The sequence below is a fragment of the Typha angustifolia genome, chromosome 15 (genome assembly GCF_048772165.1).
Source record: "Typha angustifolia cultivar Huaian chromosome 15, ASM4877216v1, whole genome shotgun sequence".
NCBI lineage: Eukaryota > Viridiplantae > Streptophyta > Magnoliopsida > Poales > Typhaceae > Typha > Typha angustifolia.
The window spans coordinates 9,562,553-9,585,369 of record NC_133253.1 but is presented as its reverse complement, the minus strand read 5'-3'; positions in this window follow the sequence as shown (position 1 = coordinate 9,585,369).

The window sequence follows — 22,817 nt, the reverse complement described above, 5'->3', positions numbered from 1 at the left end:
TAGTCCACCACCTAATTTTCACTCCTAATAACTCGTCTCACAAAAAGAATAATTTCAAATAACTCAATATTTAATATACTCACTATGTCTCCAATTGTAACACTAAACACACCTAGACCTAACAAGGGTTAAATAAATAAACTGATCAATGCAATAACAAATCTATCGTCAGAACTCAAGAATCTGGTTGTTAATCAAGTCATCGAACCATAACCACTCATCACACTAACGTGGGGTGATTTAGAAACACCTATTCTATAATAGACTTTAAAACTTAATAAGGTACGCAGCTTATCAAGGAAACCTATAAAAGCAACACATATAAAGATTAGGGAAAGAAATCATCATTAACTCACTTTTTTAAATAATAACAAGATCTCAACTTATAGCTTCATATCATTTCCTACATGAATCATCACATGAAGGACAGAGATGCAAAATTTTCAACTTTTATTCTCTAATTTGATTACATATTTGATATTCTAATGCTAAAGATAATTAGCAAACAAATTATCTGAATTAAAGGAGTAACAACACATTATTTATTGATCAAACACATCCAACTATACGCAGTTTCTAAGTTTTTCTATACATAACTCATATAAATAATATTTTGGAAAGCTTGCCAGATTTAGTGAAACTTGGCTTTGATACCATTTTGAAACAGTTACCTCCAAATACACGTGCCCCTTATGTGGGTAGAACCCACATAATTTTCACATGACCTTTAATCAATTTTTTACACAATATATAGAATAAAAACCCAATATGTTTACTAATTAATACAAGTTAAAAGGAGTCCAAGATACCGCAAACCACAAGAAACATCAAAATACATATCCATACACCTAATTGAAATAAATGCCTACCTAGGGGCTACAATCCATCAAACTTATTTACAATAACAAATAAAATAAAACTATAAGCAGATCTTCGCCAGCTCCTCCGTAGACTTAGGATCATCTACTAATCTGCAAAACTATTTTCACCAAAGGGTAGTAAGCATAAAATTCAGTAAATACACACATTTATAGTCTAAAAATAATATAAAGAAGGATGTCACATGATACATAGCTATGCTAACATGGTCATAATGATACATCCATACAACATGCTCATAACTAGATATTATATGTATCAATAAAGAACACATAATCTAATTTGGACGACAAATCGACAGTGGAGTAGGTGGCGGGTGTGGATCGACATGTTGATGACAATGGAGATGGCATCAATTGTGGATGATGATGATGGTGGTGGTTAGATAGATTGATAGTTCAAAGGAGGCGGAGGAGAAGTAGGCCTGCCATACGGGACTAGGAGGTTTGACAAACAAAGGAGATTAGAAGCTAGATGATACCGTTCTGTCAAGAGAGGCGACTATTGATTGGTAAAGAGGGAGGAAGGAGATTGAGGTCGGCGGCCAAGTTGAGAGGGGAGATCTAGGATGCAAGGACAAAAGCTAATTAATCTTTCATTTATGTATACCTAAGATACAAACCATAATGCCTTATTTGTAGAGATTAAATCTAAATAGTTCTAAACAATTTGACTAAACTAGTTTTCCTTATCTATCTCAGATTAATCCTTCATTTGCCACATATAGAGTTCGAATCTTGAGAAACCTTGAATACTAAAGTTGTAAATCCTGAGGTTGAAGATCTTATCAATATAGTTTCATAATATGTGAATAACAGAAGAATATCTTCTTAATATTTTTTTAAAACTGCACAGAACTAGATTTAGCTAATTAAATAAAATTTTAACCTACTAAGACTCTAACTAAACTATTAAAGTAGATAAGATAAATATACTCAACTCATTGAGCCCAATATCTCCTTGAAGTGATCTGATCTGACCCGGTTCGCATCATCCTCCCATAAATTCTAGGGTAAATAAGAATTTATCAACATCTCTTACATAGTTTAGCAATATCATTTTGCTATGAAGCGTAAGGCACCATTGTTTCATGAATAATTCCACGTTCTACACATATTTGTGCAAATAATGATTAATACTGACCACCTCTATCACTTTTTAGTTTTTTGATCTTTCTACTAAGTTGGTTCTCGATCTCATTCTTGAAATGTATAATTTTTTTCAATACCTCATCTTATCTGTTACAAATATATACTAAAAATTCAGAGGAGATATGATTCCTAGATTGACTAAATTTATAGATATGGAAAGATAAATTCCAAGTCAATCACAAATCAAATCCTAGTTTGTTAGGAGAAATCGAACCCAACTAGGTTTAGAAAAACCATTACGAATCAAACCTTGAAAATTGAAACTAAGTATGTTATGATCTGATCACATGGATTAAGTCGAGTTGAGTCAAGTTAGTTAGTTAGTTTTATCTTATTATTTTAAATAAATCGAATAATTCGCATGTAGATCTAATTCACTAGGATTTTAAATATAGGAGTGATTATGTGTTGATAATTATAGCCAAATGAATATGAATTTAGCCAAATTATTTCTTTTGTCTTAATTTTTTTATATAGCCATTAGATCATCCTTATCTTTCTAGTAGTATATCATAATCGTAGAAGCCTTTCGATTTTTCAAACCCAAGCCACCATCTTCCTCCAGCGACCACCCTACCTTACAGCCATTCACCACCATCTTTGGTCATCCGCCACTCTTCGACGACTGCATAACGTCAGATATTTACTATTCTACCCCGTTTTGATCTTCCTCCACTATTTCAATCATAACTTTTCTTCCTAACATTAGATTCACGTGAAACTAGGGTCATTGGCACCCTAGCTCATGAGGCTACCACCATATAAAATATCACAATTTTCTTACGTCTAAATCGGTACAAATCTGGTATGTAACATTAATATCAGAGCCGATGTTTCTCAGACAATGGTGAACACGTGATCCAAAGCTAATCTAAAGGAGATTACGGCCATGGAGGCCAAAGAACTCATCTCCATCCCTATGGATTTTCCTCACCACCACTAGCAATCATCAGCGATGAACCACCCGCACGGGCGAAGACACTAATTGTAACATCCGTCACCAAATACATGTGCTCCTCACGTAGGTGGAACCCACGTGATTTTCACATGACATATTGGTTAAAATTTCAACACAATAAATCAAAGAAAAATCCACATTTTCATAAATAATATAAATAAAAAGAAGTCTATAACACCATAGGCTAGAACAAGCTCCAAAATACATATCCATAATGTGATTGCCCACGCAGGGGCTATAAGCCATTTAGCTTACATTACAAGAATAAATAAATAAGAGAAATTATTGATAATTTGTTGCCAGGTCTGCAATAAACTCTAGCTCATCTATTAATCTTAAAATATTTCTACCAGAAGGTGGTGAGCATAAAGCCCAACAAATTTTTGCGTATGCGTATCAGAATTAAATAGAATGCATCAGTACCACATACTCATCATGCTCATCCAATGCTCACATGCATTAGCAAATAGTAACATGATATATGTCAATCTGGAATAACACGTCCTCAATCCCAAGCTCACACTAAGCTTCCCTCAAAAGTCATGTCAATGCTACACTACATAACATGCATTATCTCAGCCTACAAAGTACGTAACTTAGGCTCTTATAGAGCTACGCCCATAGGCCACATCATCACTCACACTCGACCACACACATAATGTCAAAACCAATCACTCACACTCGACCACACACATAATGTCAAAACCAAAAAAAAAAAAAAGAGGAGGGTGCACGTGCTCTGCACGTGCAGCCCCTCCCCTCTCCCTCTCCAGCACGCAACTGATTTGGGGGGATTTCATCTAATCCGAATTAGATTAGATTTAATCCTCTCCTAATCTATAATTAGCCATAATCCTCTCTCTCTGGAACCCTAAGCCCTCTTTTCTCTCTCTCTCTCTCTCCCTCTTTTCTTCCTCCTTCACCGACGGAGTCGTCACCGTGGAATCGGCCAGCCGGAGCATCGCCAGAGCCAGCAGAGACCACCACACGACTCCCCCGTAAGCCCTCTTCCACCCCTCTAATTTAATTAAAGATTAGATTAGGTAAACCGAAATACCTAATTTGGGGGTTTTCTGCCTCGTCGGCAAATCTGGCCGGCCGGCGGCTTCGAGTCGCAGCCGCTACCTCTGGAAGCACCTTGCCGTTGGCCTCGTGCCGTGGGCAGTCACCGTTGGAGCCCTCGTGGCTCCGGTCGCCGTCGATCATGGGATCGACCGCCGTTCGCGGTTTCTCCTCCACCTCGCGAGGACGGCGGCACCGTATGGGTGTTGAGAAGCCAGGGGTGCGGCCGGCGAACCTTCGCCGTGGCGGTCGCCGGCGTCTTCCTCCTTCTCTTCTTCCTTCTCTCTCTTTTCCTCTCTTTTTCTCTCTCTCTCTCTCTTCGGTTTGGGGAAGATCAGACTCGGGTTGCCCGAGTCTGATCTTCCCTCTTTTAGTGATGGATTCGGGTCGGGTTGGATCCGAATCCAAGGAACCCGACCCGGTTCCATTATCTAATTGGATTGGGCCTTGGCCCAATCCATTTAAGAATTTTTTTGGGTGGGCTGCGGGCCAACTGCAGCCTAGCCCAATTGATTTGGGCTTATTTTAGCCCAAATTAATTATTCTTAGGTAAAATTGTATAAACTTTCTTTTAATAATTGTTTTAATTAAAAATGTTATTGTTATTTATTATTTAAGGTGGTGATTTTTAGTACGTGGGTTAGAGATTTGAGATTTTGGTTGTCTTGCCTAGACTCAGGTGAGTGGGTTTACTCACGTATTTATTTTATTGTATTTCGTATTTTTGTCAGACCATATAAATTTTCTGTGTGCAAATTATTTATTTCACCCCCATGTGTAAAAATTAAATTGTTACAATTTCTGTGTGCAAGTCTATTTATTTCATCCGTACATGCGAAAATTTAATTGTTTTATTTTCTGTGTGCATTTAATTATTATATTCAGTGCATCACCATACTTCGTGCTAATATTGAAATTTGTGAAAAGAAAAATGAGACTAATATTGATATGACTTAGAGAACAGTCCCGGTATAAATCGTTTGCGATTTTCCGTGGTGACTCAAGTCTATCTGGAAGTCCAGGGGAAAGTCCTAAATTAGATCACTGCGGTGACTTCCTTAGGTGACTCTGGCAGGGTTAGGGAACAGTCGTAGGAAAAATTCCTAGGTGACTCTAACTTCTCTCAACGGTTAGAGGAAAAGACAGAGTGTGTTGATCACAGAGTGATACCCTCTGATGACCCTAACCGGATCAGCTATGAAGAAAAGTCTCGAGCGTCATCTCGAGGTGACTTCTAGTTGATGTGGATCTACAAGATTTAGACCCATTGAGACATATGACAGTATAAATATCAAAAAGATGTAATATATTGGAAAACGTGTAAGGTTACAAGTTGTGACATTTCTCTATTGTTAGTATTGTTATTATGTAGAGAGCATGCCTATTGCATATTATGATGGATATTGTTGCTTTTAGTTAATTTATTCAGCATTAATATGTTTTAAAATTTATTTGGTTCGAGTGGATTCCACTCACTGAGCTATATTTGTTGGCTCACGAGTTCTATTGTTTTGTATTTGTTTATTTATTTCAGGTAATAGTCAGCGGGGCGACTGAGCGTGATGTACCCGGATTCCACCTCCACTTAGGATTCACCTATTTACCTTTCCGCTCTTTTAGATTTTGTGCTTTAGATTAGAAGATTTTATTTTATTTTATTTAGTTTTAGAGATTCAAAAATATTAACATTGTTTATTTTATTCCAATTGCCTTTAGTAATAAAATTTTAACAAAGCATATTCTCATTTTATTTATTTATCTCGTCATCGTATAGATAGAGAGTATTATTAAGGCTTCGTGCATCTCAAGCATATTGAGATGCATGGCCGGTCATGATTCCTATTTTGGGTCGTGACACATAACCCCAAGGAAGGGTAGACCCTAGCGGTAGAATCGTCAGCCCATCACCCAGCGAACAGCATGACCGATTATTCACCACCGCAGATTAAGAATCTTAGTCATAAGTCTATCACAGAGGTCAATATCACACATTAATATTACCATCCAAACTCTTGGTTCACATTATTGCACCACCATGTAAAAATCATGAGCCATTGCTCACGAACGCCCTCACCCTATGTCTTTAGGTACCGCTAGGTCTACGTCATCCTACCCTTCTCTCTCTATCTTAAATACTCTAAAAGGTTTGACTCCCGTCGATCGATAGTAAATCACCCATCACCTGGTGAAATAGCTACTTGATTGTCTATGATCAATAGACTAAGACTTTAGGTGTGAGCCCTAATATATATAATTATTATAATATCTCCTGCCCTTAACTTTGGTTGGAGAGGTATCGAATACTGTTGAGACATAACAGTCACCCTCTTTATGGTCGTGCACATGTACAAATTGCATGATATTATACGACATAATAAGCATAATGAAACACACATCATTATTATGTTCTGCGTGCTAACACACAAGTTCATGCCCAATAAATATGCGTAGGAATCATGATATATGAAACCTTACCAAATAGCAAAAATAAAATTAACATGTATGACGTGCAATAATAACAATAAGAAAAATATATGCACATGCATGACATGAGTGAAGATGTCATAAGGTAAGATATTTCTTTCTCTACACTACCTCTAAATTATAGAAGTTTCACTTGCCTGAACCGTTTTTCTAATACTAGTTGCAACTACACCACGGGATCATCCTCATAGAATACAGAATCAACCTCCATAAAGAAAGTAAATAAAAAGCATGAGTACAAATAACTCCCACTAATTAATTAAATAACTCTACTAACGTTCACTATAGGCTTGGGCATGTCTATCTATGAATTCCTATATTTATTAATTAGGTTGAGCTAGCATAGCTGTACTAGCGCGTAACACGTTATTAAAAGTAATTTAAAAATAATTTACCTCGAATTCTCGTTCCACTAATTATTATCACTTAGGTAAATCACATGGGCAACACTGAATTAATCCACTTCGTTAAATAAGATAATCTATGTAATATAATTTCCTCACAGTAATCTGCATTAATTCTCTGGTAAGAGCAATTAATACAGATACACCTAGATCACCCACTCATTTGCTAAAATTAATTTAACCAAAGTATACTCGACCGTGCTCAATCTCAATTAGAGTTAATTTCTGTTATGTGTTATTTATAACGGCACTCAAAGACCATGGTCTAATTTATTAAAATTAATTTATAAAATAATTAATATAGTGAACACTACTATCTGCTAAAACTAATTAATTAAGGCTCACGATTGCCAACAGTAAAAATAAATAAAATAACTTAAATAATTTTAAAAAATAATTAGAGGTAACTACTGTACTTGGACAACGCAAAGCCAAAAAACGAACCCACAAAAAATTGGGCCCAAAGCCCACATTACCCAAAAAGCCAGTTGGGTTAGGCTAAAGCCTAACCGACCACTAATTTGGGTTGGGCTGCTTACAACCCCACCCACCACAAACTTGGGTTGGGCTAAATATAGCCAAACTCAAGTTCGGTGGCATCTAGCCCGACCTAAAACTCGGGCTGGGCTGCACCAAGCTCGACCCAGCAGTTGAGCTAGGTACATCCAGCCCAACCCCAAGACACATCCAGCCCAACCCCAAGACATATCTAGCCCGGCACACGGGCTAGGCCGCACTGCTCGACCCAAAACTCGGGTCGGGCCGCACCAAGCTTGACTCAGCACTCAGGTTGAGCCGCACCAAGCTCGACCCAGCACTCGGGCTGGGTGCGACCAAGCCTGACTCAAAACTCAGGTTGGCTAGACCCAACTCAACCCCAAGACACCCCCCTTACATCCTTCCTCACCTCGACCGAAAGGAGGAAGGAAGGAAGGATGGTTGTCGGTGGTCACCACCACCCACAGCTAGGGCCAAAAGGCCAACCGATGCCCCGCCAGTGGAGGAAGGCAACCATGGTGCCTACCCGGCCGGTGGGGAAGACAGCAACCACCCACTGATGGCAAGAATCCAATCGGTGGGGTGGGGGCAGGGGAGGAGGGAGAGCTACCAACGAACCCAATCGTCGGCAAACCAACTGACCCCATTAAAACACTCCCCTCGGCAAGAAGAAGTTAGCCGAGGGGAAGCCCAACTACCAGAGGCGACCGACAGTGAGAATCCATGAGGGTGCCAAAAGAAACCACCAAGGGGATCCAAGCGAGAAGAGGAAGTTCATCGAACCGATGGGGCAAGCATGAGGCCGCCAGCTAGCAGGATAACGAAGAGACCGAGAGGGAAAAACTTTAGAGAAGAAAACCCACAACACTAACACATTTTTAAATTAAACTTATCTGACAATAGAGGGAGCTATGACGCTTCCATCCAAGGGGTCGACGGTTATGGCGGTGCTCCAGCATGGCGTGAAGAAGAAGAGGGAAAGACTTCTGACGGGTAGAAGAAAGAAGAAAGAAGAAAAATAAAAGAAGGAAAGAAAGAGAAGAAAGAAGAGAAGTTATATAGATGATTTGCTTTAAGATCCTATAAGTTGGATGTATTCCTTTAGACCTCTGATCACTTATATAGAGATAAGAAGAGAAGGAGAATAATCAAAATCTTCCTACTCGCACAATAAGTCCTTTTGTTTACAGGTCTTCTTTATGTAGTAATTTGACCTATTACTCCAAATCCCCACTTACTAGGAAGATAGAATCAAAAGGATCAAACTAGCTACTCATTATACGGAGGTGAATCATAGAACACTGAAAGCTTCTCCCTTTGATCAATGGTCGTCATTTGATCCTTTTTTCACTAAAAAACATCATTGTTTCATACTAGGAGAAACCAATAAAGAAAATAGGTTTTAGAATTTTTCAATTCCTATCCTATGTGCATTGCATGGACAGCATTTGAGTCTCGTTCAGGCACTACTTAATTTTTCGTTTTTGTTCTGCATTTGGCATCGGGTGTCATCCGATTACACTTAAATTTTCAAACATCAATTATGTACCAGCAATCCACACGTTTTGCCCTCCCTGATGTATCTCCACTATTTTATTTTTATCTTTTCATCCAGACCTCCGAGGGTACCTTCACTTAAATTTTTATAATCATCCAACGAGCAGATCGTTCTAGATCTGGTCCGTAATAAAATGATAAATGACTTTTATCTAATCGAATTGATCTCATTCTTCAATTTTCTTTGCATGTACACTCTTTCACAAGTAGTTTGATTTAATCATATATAATTCTTAAATTGTATGTTATAAATACATAGTGTTTTCTATTCACATATTTGCCATTACAAATTTTTGCCATTACAAATTTTGTCCTAGCACTCATAATTGTATCTTATACAATCACCAATAAAAATAATAAAATACTTTTTCTCATATCTCGTTTGAATAAATTTTAAATCACATCATGATACAACTCGGTCAGATTGGATCCACTCACGGCATTAGTTCATTAAGATGAGCCTATTTATCTAGTTTGTATTTGCTTAAGAAAATAAGGCCCTTTGCCAAGGACTTACGTTTGAACGGGACTATTCGAACATCTGCACGCGTTTGCAACTACAGAGAACGCAAATTGTGTGTTCGAACGCGATTAGGCGTGTTCGAACGCACCGCGACAAAAATTATTAGTTTATTAGTGTTTTAACTTAGTTATTGGTTTGTTAGGGTTTGTTAGAGTTGTTTAAGTTAGTTGAGGAGTCCCTAGGGTGAGCCTCTATAAATATGTGGAGAAAACCCTAATTGAAATATGATCTTAGATAGTTGAATTGGCTTTGGACTTATTTCCCTTTTTACCTGTCTCTAGCCATTGGCTCCCTCTCCCACTTCCCTTCTTCCACCGCTCAACGGCCTCTTCCAACTTCTAATCCCCCTCTTCTACAACTACTTCTCTCCCTTCACACCAAGAACTAAACCTAGCATTTATTTAGCCATTGGTAGACTATCAAGCTAGGATCTAATTGACTTTTGGCCACTGTTTGGTCGATATCTTGAGATCGAACCATCTGACTCTTATGATCTTGGATTTGTTGGAAAACTCTTTCCAAAGAACAACAACATATCTAAAATTCAGGAGGATCCATTGGTTAAATTGTTTGCAAATCCCTTCGAATGTTATGAGCTTCATTGAGTCCAGAACTGTTGCGGATCGGATCAGGCCGGTTTGTAATAACTGGTATAAGAGTTAATGTTCCTTGGACCGTCATGGCTACAACAAGATCAAAGGCGGTTAAGCAAGTAAGCGATCAAGGCTTGGATACAGACCACATGGCTATGTCAAGATCTCCATCCCCCCAAAGTTCAAGAGGATGGACAGAAGGCCCTCTTGATCCCGTGCAAACCTTGGCGCTTATGGCACAAACAATGTTAGAGATGAAGGCTACCCTTGCTGACATGAACCATCTTCTTAGGCGTACCCCTGAGCATCATCAAAGACATGAAATCCCCTTACCTAGAGAGGGGAACCGACGAGGACCAATCTTGGAGGCACTATGGCAACAGCGCGACGAACCGCCCGAGCATCCCACCGACTTACTACCCTTGCACCCGAGGGAACCTATGGCCCCACATCCAGAGGAGGAGCCTTGGGATGAGTGGGAGGAGCCCCCACGTCAACCAAGGGTCCAACAACAAGAGCCGCTTCTGGCCTCATTCTACCTTGAAGACATAGCAGTGAGATGGTTTCAAGCAGCACATCGCACGCACGCCTTCACCACTATTTCGCCGACGCGCTTTTTGTGCGTTTTGGATCTTCCGACTATGAGGATTTCCAAGCCACATTGACGAAGATAACCGAAAAGACTTTTGTAAGAACCTATTAAGAGGAGTTCGAAAAAATTAGCAATCGAGTCCACGGGTGGTCGGACTTAGCCCTCAAAAGCACTTTTGTCTCCGGGCTTCGTCATGATATCCAAGCGAAAGTCAAAGCTACTCATCCTACCACCTTGCTAGAGGCTTTCTCAGCAGCACAAATGATGAAGGGAAAGATACGAGAGTTGAAGGCGATACACTAACCAAAGTAGACCACATTGGAGTCAGCAACCATGGATCAAACGCCAATGAGAAACTCAAGACCGCCAGCCTTAGGTGTGCCATATTTGGGACAGGCTCGTCCAAATCCAAGTGGGCTAGCCCCACCTCGAATTTGGCCAAACCCTAAAGACTAGTCGAAGTTGAGAGGTCGACACCTCCTACCAGCGGACATTAAAGACCGGTGCTCGAAAGGCCTATGCTTCTATTGTGACAAGCGCTTCGTACCGGGTCATAAATGTGCCAAACAGCTCATTGCCATTATGCTCATGGAGAAGATGATCAAAGATGATCCAGAAGGCGACATGGAGGACCAATCACGGGAAGAGCATGGACAAACCGAAAAGGATGCACACTCGACAAAGCAAGTATATAAGGCTTGGGAACCACCATGGATACCTTAAGAACAAAGTGATCGAAAGTGTGGTGGAATGATACGACTTGGTCATATTGGATCCACTAGCGGCATTGGGTTTATTGGGATGAGTATATTTATTTAGTTTGTGTTTGCTTGAGAGAATAAGGCCTTTTGCTAGGGTGGCGTTTGAACGCTATGGACTCACGTTCGAACGGGGCCGTTCAAACGCCTGCACGTGTTTGCAACTACGGAGAACGCAAATTGCGCGTTCGAATGCGATTGGGCGCGTTTGAACGCATCGTGGCAAAAATTATTGGTTTATTAGAGTTTTAACTTAGTTGTTGGTTTGTTAGGTTTGTTAGAGTTGTTTAACTTAGTTGAGGAGTCTCTAGGGTGAACCTCTATAAATATGCGGAGGAAACCCTAATTGAAATATGATATTGGATAATTGAATTGACTTTGGCCTTATTTTCTTCTCTACTTGTCTCTAGCCATTGGTTCCCTCTCTCACCCCATTTCTTTCACCACCCAAATCTTTGGTCGGTCTCTTCCAACTTCTAAACCCCCTCTTTTACAACAACTTTTTCCTCTTCACACTAAGAACTAAACCTAGCATCGATCTAGCCATTGATGGGCTATCAAGTTAGGATCTAATTGACCTTCAGCTACTATTTAGTCAATATCTTGATATCTAACCATCCGAATCATATGATCTTAGATTCGTTGGAAAGCTCTTTCTAAAAGCAACAACATATCCAAAAATTAAGAGGATCCGTTGGTTAGATTATTTGAAAATCCCTTCAAAAGTTACGAGCTTCATTGAGTCCAAAACCGTTGCGGATTGGATCAGACCGGTTTGTAACATATCACATCCATCAATACAGATTAAGTTCTAGAGGTTTTGTACTCCATTTAATAGAATGAAACAAACAATTAACCAATTTGGTGTTAACACAAGTTTCACATCTATGATTTATACCAATATAAAAATTAAACATGTTAAGATTAATTAGTTTACCCAAAGTATCATAATTAACATGCCCCTAATCTGTTATGCCAAATATCACAATACTCAACCAAATAGAAGAAGATTCTTTATTAATTTTTAGAGTCGGAGTCATTACATTCATCCTAAAAAGGTCATTATTAGTGTGTTTTTTTTATTCTCTTCAAAAGACTCTAACATGTTTGTCTTAGACATGTTCTCACCTCCAATTTCTTTTGAAAGTATAATTGTCTTTCTATCTTTAAACGTGTAATGAGTTCTTCAAGTGTTATTTTATTACGCTTGTGTTTCAAGTAATTTTTAAAATCTCTCCAAGTTGGTCACAATTTTTCAATAATCATTGTTACTTAGAATGATTAGTTAATCATCGTTCCTTAGAATGATTAGTTAATCACCACTTTAACAAATGCAATGGACAGTTGTTTCATAACTGCTCAAATAAACAAAATGCTCGAAATGAGGCACCTATTATGGGCCAAATTGAAGTCCTATCTAAGCAAAATTAATATGGATTTAACCATGCGCAAACCAAACTAAGCTAGAGTTGTATAGATTTCTTTATGTACAAAAATAGGTAACTTTTAAGGTCCAAAATCCAAGTGAAACTTACTACTTACATATCCTACCCACATTTCTTAAATAAACAATAATGTATCTTAAACACACTTTTATTCATGTTTCCTTACCATAATAGTTATTTTAAAGCAAATGTATAGTTATTTCTCTTTATAAATTTGAATAACTAAATATATAATATTAAAAAAAAATTTAGCTCTTTATATTCTAGTTTTAATTATTCATTGACAATGTGCGGACCCTACTTAATTTTGCGCTAAAAGTTTGTTCAAAACATAATTTTTTAAATTATTGTAGGTGATAAGTAGGGATTATAATTTGGTTGTCATTGCATGCGACTTCTCCACAACCTATCATTATATTTAGAATTTAATAGATAAACTTGTTTGAGAGGGTCACGTAATACATCTCCACTCTGACTTTATTACAACACCTTTCTCTGGTTTGTTTTCTATCTTCTAAATTTATTCATTGTATCTTAACTACAACCACAAAATAAAAAATATGTATACCTTCCTCGTTTCTATTTAAAAAGGCAAGCATATTATTCAGTTGAGTTTGTTGGATTTATAAGTGACAACAACTATTAAACTTAAATATTAGTTGGTGGCTGCTCGCCATTTTCCTATTCCAACTTTAATGTTGGTTGAGAGGTTGAAACAGGATGAGATTTAATGAGATGAGTTGGGCTCTAATTACAAAATTACTACGCAAGCTTGATTTGGCTCGATTATGGAAGAAAGAACGATAACATATAGCTTAGCCTCGTCTATTCTTTATTAAGATTAATAAAATATTTAAGTGACTTACAACTTATTGCTATCATAACTTTGGTAGAGAGAAATCACTTGACATATTTGCATAAAAAGTACCTTTTATTTTGGATTTGGCAAATTTTAAACAAAAATATTATTTCGTTGCAAAATAGGAGCTTCAAACTAAAATGTCACTTATGAGCAATATTTTTATAATAATAAATTTGTGAGTAAATTTATATTTATTTAATTTGTTTAAATTAGATTCCTATGTATAATTAAATTATATAACTTATGGAAGATTAGATGACAGACAAAATAATCTAACTTAAGATAGGAAGAAAAATAGAATTCAAACATGAGATTTCAGAATCTAACCAAATGAGGTCATAGGTATTCTTGGAGTTAGTATTGTTAGTTTTTTTAATTCTGAAATTTAATGAAAAATATTTCTGCACATAGCAAATCTAGTATTGTGTTTAAGAAAATAAAATACATATTATTTAATATAAATAAGAACAAAAAGTTAAGAAACTCTATGCAGACTTAACCGTCTGTCCAATAGCATAGACCTTCGACGCTTATCTATGAGAATAACTTTTGTCCAATTTGATCAAAATAACATATAAAAAAAGAAAATTAAAAGAAGTAGCCAAGGTTTTTGTATATGATTTGAAATTCCGTTATCTGGTTTTCATAGAGAAAGGGAGTATTTATAGGTGTCTTGAGGCTTTTAAATTTCTCAAAAAACTTGTAACTCCCAAATAATTCAATCCATTAATCATTTAAAGAAGTAGTTATGGTTGTTACAAAATTTTTGAATGCTTGACTTTTAAATTCCTTTAATTAATAATTTTAATTTTAAATAAAATTTTGAAATTAATAATAATCCCTACAAAGGGATTTAGAAACACAGACATTTAAAAAAAATTATTATCACATATATATATAAGATTATTATATTGAATTTTTTATACTATCTATCATGCTAAATACCTTACGATTTGAACTTAAACCTTGTAATAATTATATTACATTGAGAATCAATGCTGCACTACACCTTTAACCAAGTTCTATGTATCAATCCTCTATAATCATGCACATAGGAATACTTAGTTTTTATGCAAGGTAATGTTATTTATAGCTATGTGCTTTCCTTGATTATCATTAGAGTTCCTAGGGATTTGACTAAGCCCTATAGTCACGGTTTTATAACAGCTCTCACTTAAATGAATCCTCAAAATATGTCAATAAACGAACACACTTTTTAGAAAATGATAACTACATTAGGCTCATTAAGAAATGAACTCAATCATCACATAGAGCACTTCACCGTAACTTTTGTATTTGACTTAGAATTTTGTGATATAATTTTTATAGACAAAGGGGATATTTATAGGTATGTGAGGCTTTTGAATTTCTCCAAAATTTATACCCTAAATAAATTTAGCCTATTAATGATTTAAAGTAATTGTTATAGTCGTTACAAAATATTTAAAAATTATTATAATATTTGAGTTTTAAATTTAATAATTTCAAATTTAAATAAAATTATGAAATTAATAGCAAGTATGTTCTGTTAATACAAAACAGTAATACTTCACACCTCTATATAAATGATTACGATTTTAAAAGAAGGCCTCTAATATAATAGAATTAAGGTAAATCATATACAAGTTCTACAATATCTCATAGAGCATATTTTGAATCTATTGTGAGGGATATCATCTACGCATGTACAAATGCTTGTATTTCAAAAAAAAAAAAAATGATCCAAAAGCATCGGAGGAGCTAAACATAGTTTATATTAGCATCTACACAAAGTCATGAGGATTAACGATTGCTTTGTTGGGTGCTTATTAGAGGGAAGTGGAGTGATATTTTCATAAAAATAATTTACCAAGTAGTTTCTATTTAAGAGATTACTTAGATATTCAGCTATTGATGTGTTGGGACAGGTTATAAGTAAGTCTTGTTTCTATTACTAGATGAAATAAGATCAATTGAGTTTTGGCAGTGATATATTTTACTAAAGTCTTTTTTTTATTGCATTAGTTATTTATTTTTGAGAAAATAAAGTTTCAGTAGGCCACGTTTGAATATAGAAGTAAACGCATTCGAACGCCTTTGCGAACACCTACATTAGTTCACAAAAACAGAGAACGCAAAATATGTGTTCGAACAAGGTTGGGCGTGTGCAAACGCCTGCATCTATTCGCATCCACAGATAATGTATTTTTTGCATTCGAATGCGTGGTCGACCCCGTTCAAACACGATTGACGAGAATCCACTAGTATTAGAATTAATAATTATTATTCTAGCTTGTTGGTTAGCCTTTTAAATGGTATGAATGGCAGCCAAAATTATTATGATGAATGAATATTGGTTTCTATCTTTTTCTATCCTCTCTATAGTCTCTCTACCCTAATTTTCCTCATCTCTCTTCACCAACCAGCCACCTCTACCCTTAGCAAGGTATTATCTATCTTCTAATCTCCCTCGTCTGTCGTACCCTCCCTCTTCCTTAGGATCTCAACCACTTCTTCCCCTTCATCCTTATCCATTAAACTATATCAACCATCCACCTCATCTCTATTATCATCCTCTCCACCCGTCACCACCACCATCACTCCCACTCTAGCATATTTTTGTCCTAGTTTTAGTCTGAATCTGAGAAGGACATAAATACTAAAACCGTAAATTAGGAAGTTATGGATTGACCGCGCTTGGTTCTATATTTTTTTGACTATAGAAGAATATTTGGTGAAAATTTTTCCTCGATTGAACGAACTGCTTCCTACAACCGATCCAGATATTAAATAGGACATTCCTTAACTTATCATTGGTATCAGAGCCAGATTAACCTCGGACCTCCATTAATGGTGGAGACAAAAAAGATGGCGTCATCAAGGAGATAAATAGAGGGCACACCAACAAAGGAAGACTCAACCCACGAAAATCCTAACCGAGAGGTCGATTTCCTTAGTGCGGCCATGGTAAGACCGAATAAACCAATGTCCATGGGTGTGAACATGAGCTTGGTGGATGAACTTAGGGGCATGTTCCAAATATTGCTGCATTGGGTGGATGTAATGTAGAATGATCATAATACCCTGAAGGAATATATCATGAACCAATTGGCTTCGTCATCTCCTTGACGAAAATCAGTGCCTCAAGAAGGACCAATGATGGAACCACACTGAACTAACGCCCCACAGGTTCAGGTATGACATGTTAATGTCAATAAACATATTCTACCTATTCCTACACATCATCCCCCACCTTCGATACACAGCCGGAGACCGACGATGGTGGAACCCGAAAGGCGTGCGGCACTGGTGTGCTTCATCGATGAAGAAGATTGGCACTTTGATGATGACGTCAATCCCTTCAAAGATGGTGTTGGGCGTGTTTGAGAATTCAGAGAAGGAGAGCAACAAGCACAGCGGTTTAGACCTGAACCAAGGATCTTTCTCTAGCCCGACAATGCTATCTAGGGGAAAATTACACGTTTAGACTTTCTAAAATTCTAAGGTGGTGATCCAACGGATTAGGTGTTTTAAGTAGAGCAATACTTTGAGTGTCAAGGGACAGCAAAGAATGCAAAGGTACAGATGGCAAGCTTTTACCTTCAAGGAACACCGTTGCATTGGTATCGATCGACCATTCAAGGTGGAGAATTTATCAGTTGGGAAAAATTTTGCAGGAAGATTACACACAGATTTGGGATAGCAGCGTATAAAAATTTTGCTGTCACATTAACCAAGATGGTTCAGAGGACAACTGTGTTAGAGTGCCAAGCAAAATTTGAAAGAGTTAGTAGTCATTGCAAGTCATTTTGGCCCGAATCGACATTGAGGAGCACATTTATTTCAAGGTTGCGGGAAGAGATTCAGGCGAATGTTCATGCTCTTTGTCCTACCACTTTTAAGGAGGCTTTTGAGAAGGCCATGAGGATGGAGCAAAAACACAAAGCTCTTAAAATGGTAGCAAAAGCAAGTTGGGGCAGCCGAGATGGATGGTTTGCACCGAGAACGCCGGCTAGAAATTATGCAGGTTCAAAGGCAACAGCTGCTAGTACTGGGGCATGACCACTTTTGAGACTCTCTTCCGATATTAGAGGAGGCACAAGACCCCTCGATCGAACTCTCACACCTGCTCAGTTGGAGGAACAAAGAGCAAAAGGGCTTTGCTTTTGATGCAATGAACGTTTCACCCCCAGTCATTGGTGTTCTAAATCGATCAGAAGTGTGATGCTCATCGACAATCTCAAGGGGGACGATGAGATTGTTGGTGATGGAGAGAATACAGAGGAGGTCCATGAGGAGGACATGGAGGAGGGCGCGGAGGAAGATATCCAAATTGAGATATCTATGCATGCATATTCGGATACTTCTGCGTCGATGACATTGTAGGTGGACGAACTCGTTAGAAAGCATTGTGTGTACATCCTTATCAATTCCGGGAGTACATACACTTTCTAGGCGAGAGGTTGGTAAGAAAGATGGGCTTGGACACTGAACCGACCGTGGGATTTGAGGTCGCTATTGGAGATGGCACGAAGCTTCCAACTGGAAGATTGTGCCCTTAAGTCGGTATACGGGTGTAAGGACACGACATCATTATGAATTTACATCCGTTGGCACTGCAAAAAGTGAACATTGTCCTTGGCACTCAGTGTTTGCAGAGTTTGGGACCCATCATATTTTATTTTCGGAGTATGTGGATGAAATTTAAGGAAGAAAATAAAGAGATGCAACTTGATGGCATTCGGTCCACACCGATTATAGTGATGCAGTCGATGGTGCGGCTGTCTTGTGCGAGTGATTAGGTCTATCTTCTTTAGTTAGGATAAGCAGGAGATGAGCATCAAATGAGTCTAGGTACTACAATTGATTTGTCTAATTTATTGGATAAATTTATTGGACTGTTTGAAGAGCTAAAGAAGTTGCCGCTGAGGCGAACAACGAACCATCGCATAGAGATTGTGCTCGGGGCTGCACCGACGAATGTGAGACCACATCGATCTCCACATGTGCAGAAGGAAGTTATCTCCAAAATGGTGATCGAGATGTTGGAGCAAGACCTCATACAATTAAGCCATAGCTTTTATTCATCGCCCGTGTTATTGGTACGGAAGAAGGATGGATTGTGACATTTTTGTGTCAACTACCGGGCACTAAACACTATCACCATCAAGGACCGGTATCTCATTTAGGTCATAGAGGAGCAGCTGGACGAGCTTGCAGGGGCAACTATATTCAGCAAACTTGACTTGAGGGCTAAAGTCTTTTCTTATTACATTAGTTGTTTATTTTTGAGAAAATAAAGTTTTGTATATCGCATTCGAACGCGGAAAGGGACGTGTTCGAACACCTTTGCGAACGCCTACATCAGTTAGCAAAAACAGAGAACGCAAAATATGCGTTCGAATGCAGTCGGGCGTGTACAAATGGCTTTATCTGTTCGCATCCACAAAAAACGTATTTTGTGCATTCGAACATGTAGTCGACCACGTTCGAACGCGATTGGCAAGAGTCTACTAGTATTAGAGTTAATAATTGTTATTTTGTATTGGTTAACCTCTTAAATAATGTGGATGGCAGCCAAAATTATTATGATAAATGAGCATTGGTTTCTATCTTTTTCTATCCAGTCTTTAGTCTCTCTACCCTAATCTCCCTTCTTCCTCTTCACCAATTAGCCACCTCTACCGTTGGCAAGGTCTCATCTATCTTCTAATCTCCCTCGTCTGTCAAGTCCTCCCTCCTCCTTGGGATCTCGACCACTTCTCCCCCTTCATCCTTATCCCTAAAACTACATCAACCATATACCCTCATCTCTATTATCATCCATAACCCTATCATCCTCTCTAGCGTATTTTCGTCCCAATTGCAGTCTGAATCTGAGAAGGACGTAAATACCAAAAACATAGATCAGAAAGTTACAGATCAACCACCCTTAGTTTAGTAATTTTCTGATTATGGGAGAATATTTGATAAATATTTTCCCTCAATTGCACGGACTGCTTCCTACAACTGATCCAGATATTGAATAAGACATTTCTTAACTTATCAGGCAGATTCATAATGTTTCCTCTCTAAATGAGTGAGGTTTTCCATGTTAAAATAATCATGGTCATATGTTTGCCATGTTTTATTTTCCCATTTGTATGCAGCTATCTATTTTCTACTCTTTCTCGAATTTTTACTCACTAACTTCGAAATTATTTTTCATAGTTAGAGTAGAATTAGGATTCTTATCTTTACTCGGTTTCAATTTTTGAAGTTTGATCCTCAATTATGAAATCTTATTTCTATTATTTTTCACTCTCAGCTTATTTACACCAAAAACTCACTTAGTTTTTACTTTTGTGAGTCAAGACTATTTTTTATTTCCTTTTCAGATGAAGCATTTTTCTTCTTTTTCATTCAAATTTGTCCTTTTGTCATTTAGTACTCATTAAATACAGATAGGACAATATAAGAATAAAAAGAAGTGACTCTACTCTTTTTTTTTCTTCTTCTATTGTGTTGCTTCTTTTTCTTCCACAAGGCATCTACGCAGCACATAAACTCCCCCATCCTGTCATCCCATACAGGAGCGACATGCTACTTCTCAGGTGCCAGGCTAGTTGTGTTATAAAATTCAATTTAATTAATTTTATAATTAAATATGAAATAAGTATTCCTTTTTTTAACTAAAAAAATTATAAAGAATAAATATTTAAAAGAACTTGGCCTGTGACGCATGCTAAAGCATACCTACCCTAAAAAAAAGTGGTGCTCTCTATGCAACATTTCTCACCTATCTTTTCTCCAAGGTACAACTCAGAACAATGTTCCTACATCACCGATTTGTATGGTTCTTCAACGTATCTCTTTAAAAACTGTACTCCTTCAACTTGATCAAAATATATTTAAGAGAAAATTTAAGAGAAAGAAGTAGCCAAAGTTTTGTATTTAAATGAAATTGTTCTTTGTGATTTTGTTTTTCATGACAAAAGTGGGTATTTATAGGTATTCGAGGCTTTTGAATTCCTCCAAAACTTTTAAAGTTCTTGTAATATTTGAGTTTTAAATTCCTTTAATTATTAATTTTAAATTTATTTGAATTCTGAAATTAATAACAGTCCCCTAGAAAGGGTTTTAAAATTCAAAAAAAAAATTCAAAAAAAATTAATATATACAAATGATATAATATGAGAAGATCAAATCAAATTTTATACTATGTGTCAATAAAGTGCCTTTCGGTTTGAACTTGTACCTTGCATTGGTTGTATTAGACTGAGAATCAATGGTGGACTAAGCCTGGAACCAAGTTCTATGCACCAATCTTCTATAAATATTCACATAGTAAGAGAAGTACATTTTTTCGTGCGAGGTAGTTATTTATAGCCATGCACTTGCCTTAATTATTATGAGAGTTACCAAGAATTTGCCCAAGTCCTATAGTCGTAGCATTACAACAGCTCTCACTTAGGTAAATACTCAAAAGGTGTCTGCAAAGGAACACACCTCTAAAAAATTAATAATAACTGCATTGGACTCATTAAGAGATAAACTCAATCTGCCCGTTACATTGAGCACATCACCCTAGGGATGGGAAGAAAAAATGATAATATCATGCAAGTGCTCTTTCACATTGTTCGTCAATAGTTTCGTTTCTACCCAACTTCTTTTTTGGATAACTCCAGTCATGTTGTAAGGATCCACTACTAGAACATTTAAGTGGGCTTTAAACCTATCCCTCTCGATGATTCTACAATAGTGGTCTTCGCAAGACCTTTAGTGAGTTGATCAGTTAAATTCCTCTCCGATCTAACAAAGGTCAATGTATTCACATTACCCTTCATACTTTTTACAGTTTTATGTCTCATTAGTATATGACTATTCATTTTCTTATTTGAATTTTCTTGATTCAACAATTCAATCACTGCTTGTGAATCACAAAGCATAGAAATAGTAGGTAGAGGTTTTGGAATCAAAGGTAATTCAAATAATAAATTATGTAACCATCTAGCTTCAGTACACGCTGTATCCAAAACTATCAATTCAGATTTTATAGTATTATGAGCTATGACAATTTGTCTATGCGAACTCCAAGATATAGTACCACCTCCTAATAGAAATATATATATCCTAAGGTAGATTAAACATTGTCTGTATTAATAATCCAATTAGCATCACGATATCCCTCTAGGACATTTGGAAATCCAGAATATACAAGCGATAAATCAATGGTTCCCTTAAGATATTGGAAGATCCTAGTTAAAGCTAACCAATGCTTTTCACTAGGGTTGCTAGTATATGTACTAAGTCTTCCTAGTGCATAGGAATATGTTAGGACATGCATGACTTGCAACATATCTAAGGGATCCAATCTATTAAGCATATTCATGTTGTCTAATTTAATCTCCTAAATTCTTTTCTAATTCAATAGTGTTATTAAAAGGATTCACAACAGGTTTTAAATTATTATAGTGATACTTATCTAGCATTTTCTTAATAAAATGAGATAAACTTAAAGCTATAGAACCATTGTTTCTAATAAGCTTCAAACCAAGTACCACTTCTGCTTCACCTAGATCTTTCGCGTCAAAGCTACTAGACAAGTATTTCTTTACATCTTGAATGATCTCCGAGGATGATCCTAGTATCAAAATATCATCTACATATAGACATAAAATAATAACACCATTATCATTCAATTTATAATATAGACACTTATCAGAGTCATTCGTTTAAAATCCAAATGATAAGATCACATTATTAAATTTTAAATGCCATTGTTTCGGTAGTTGTGTAAGACCATAAAAGAGATTTTTTTTAACTTACACACTTTGTTTTCTTGTCACTTTACTATAAAGCCTTCAGGTTTTCCAATGTAAATCTCTTCTTCTAAACCTCCATTTAAAAACATTGTTTTTACATCCATTTGATATATAAAGAGTTTATATATTGATGATAAAGCTATTAAGATTCTAAGAGTAGTAAAGCTACTAACTGGAGCGTATGTGTTAAAATAATCTATTCCTTTCTTTTGTGAATATTCTTTAGCTACTAACCTGCCTTATATCTATCTATTGTACCATCAGGATT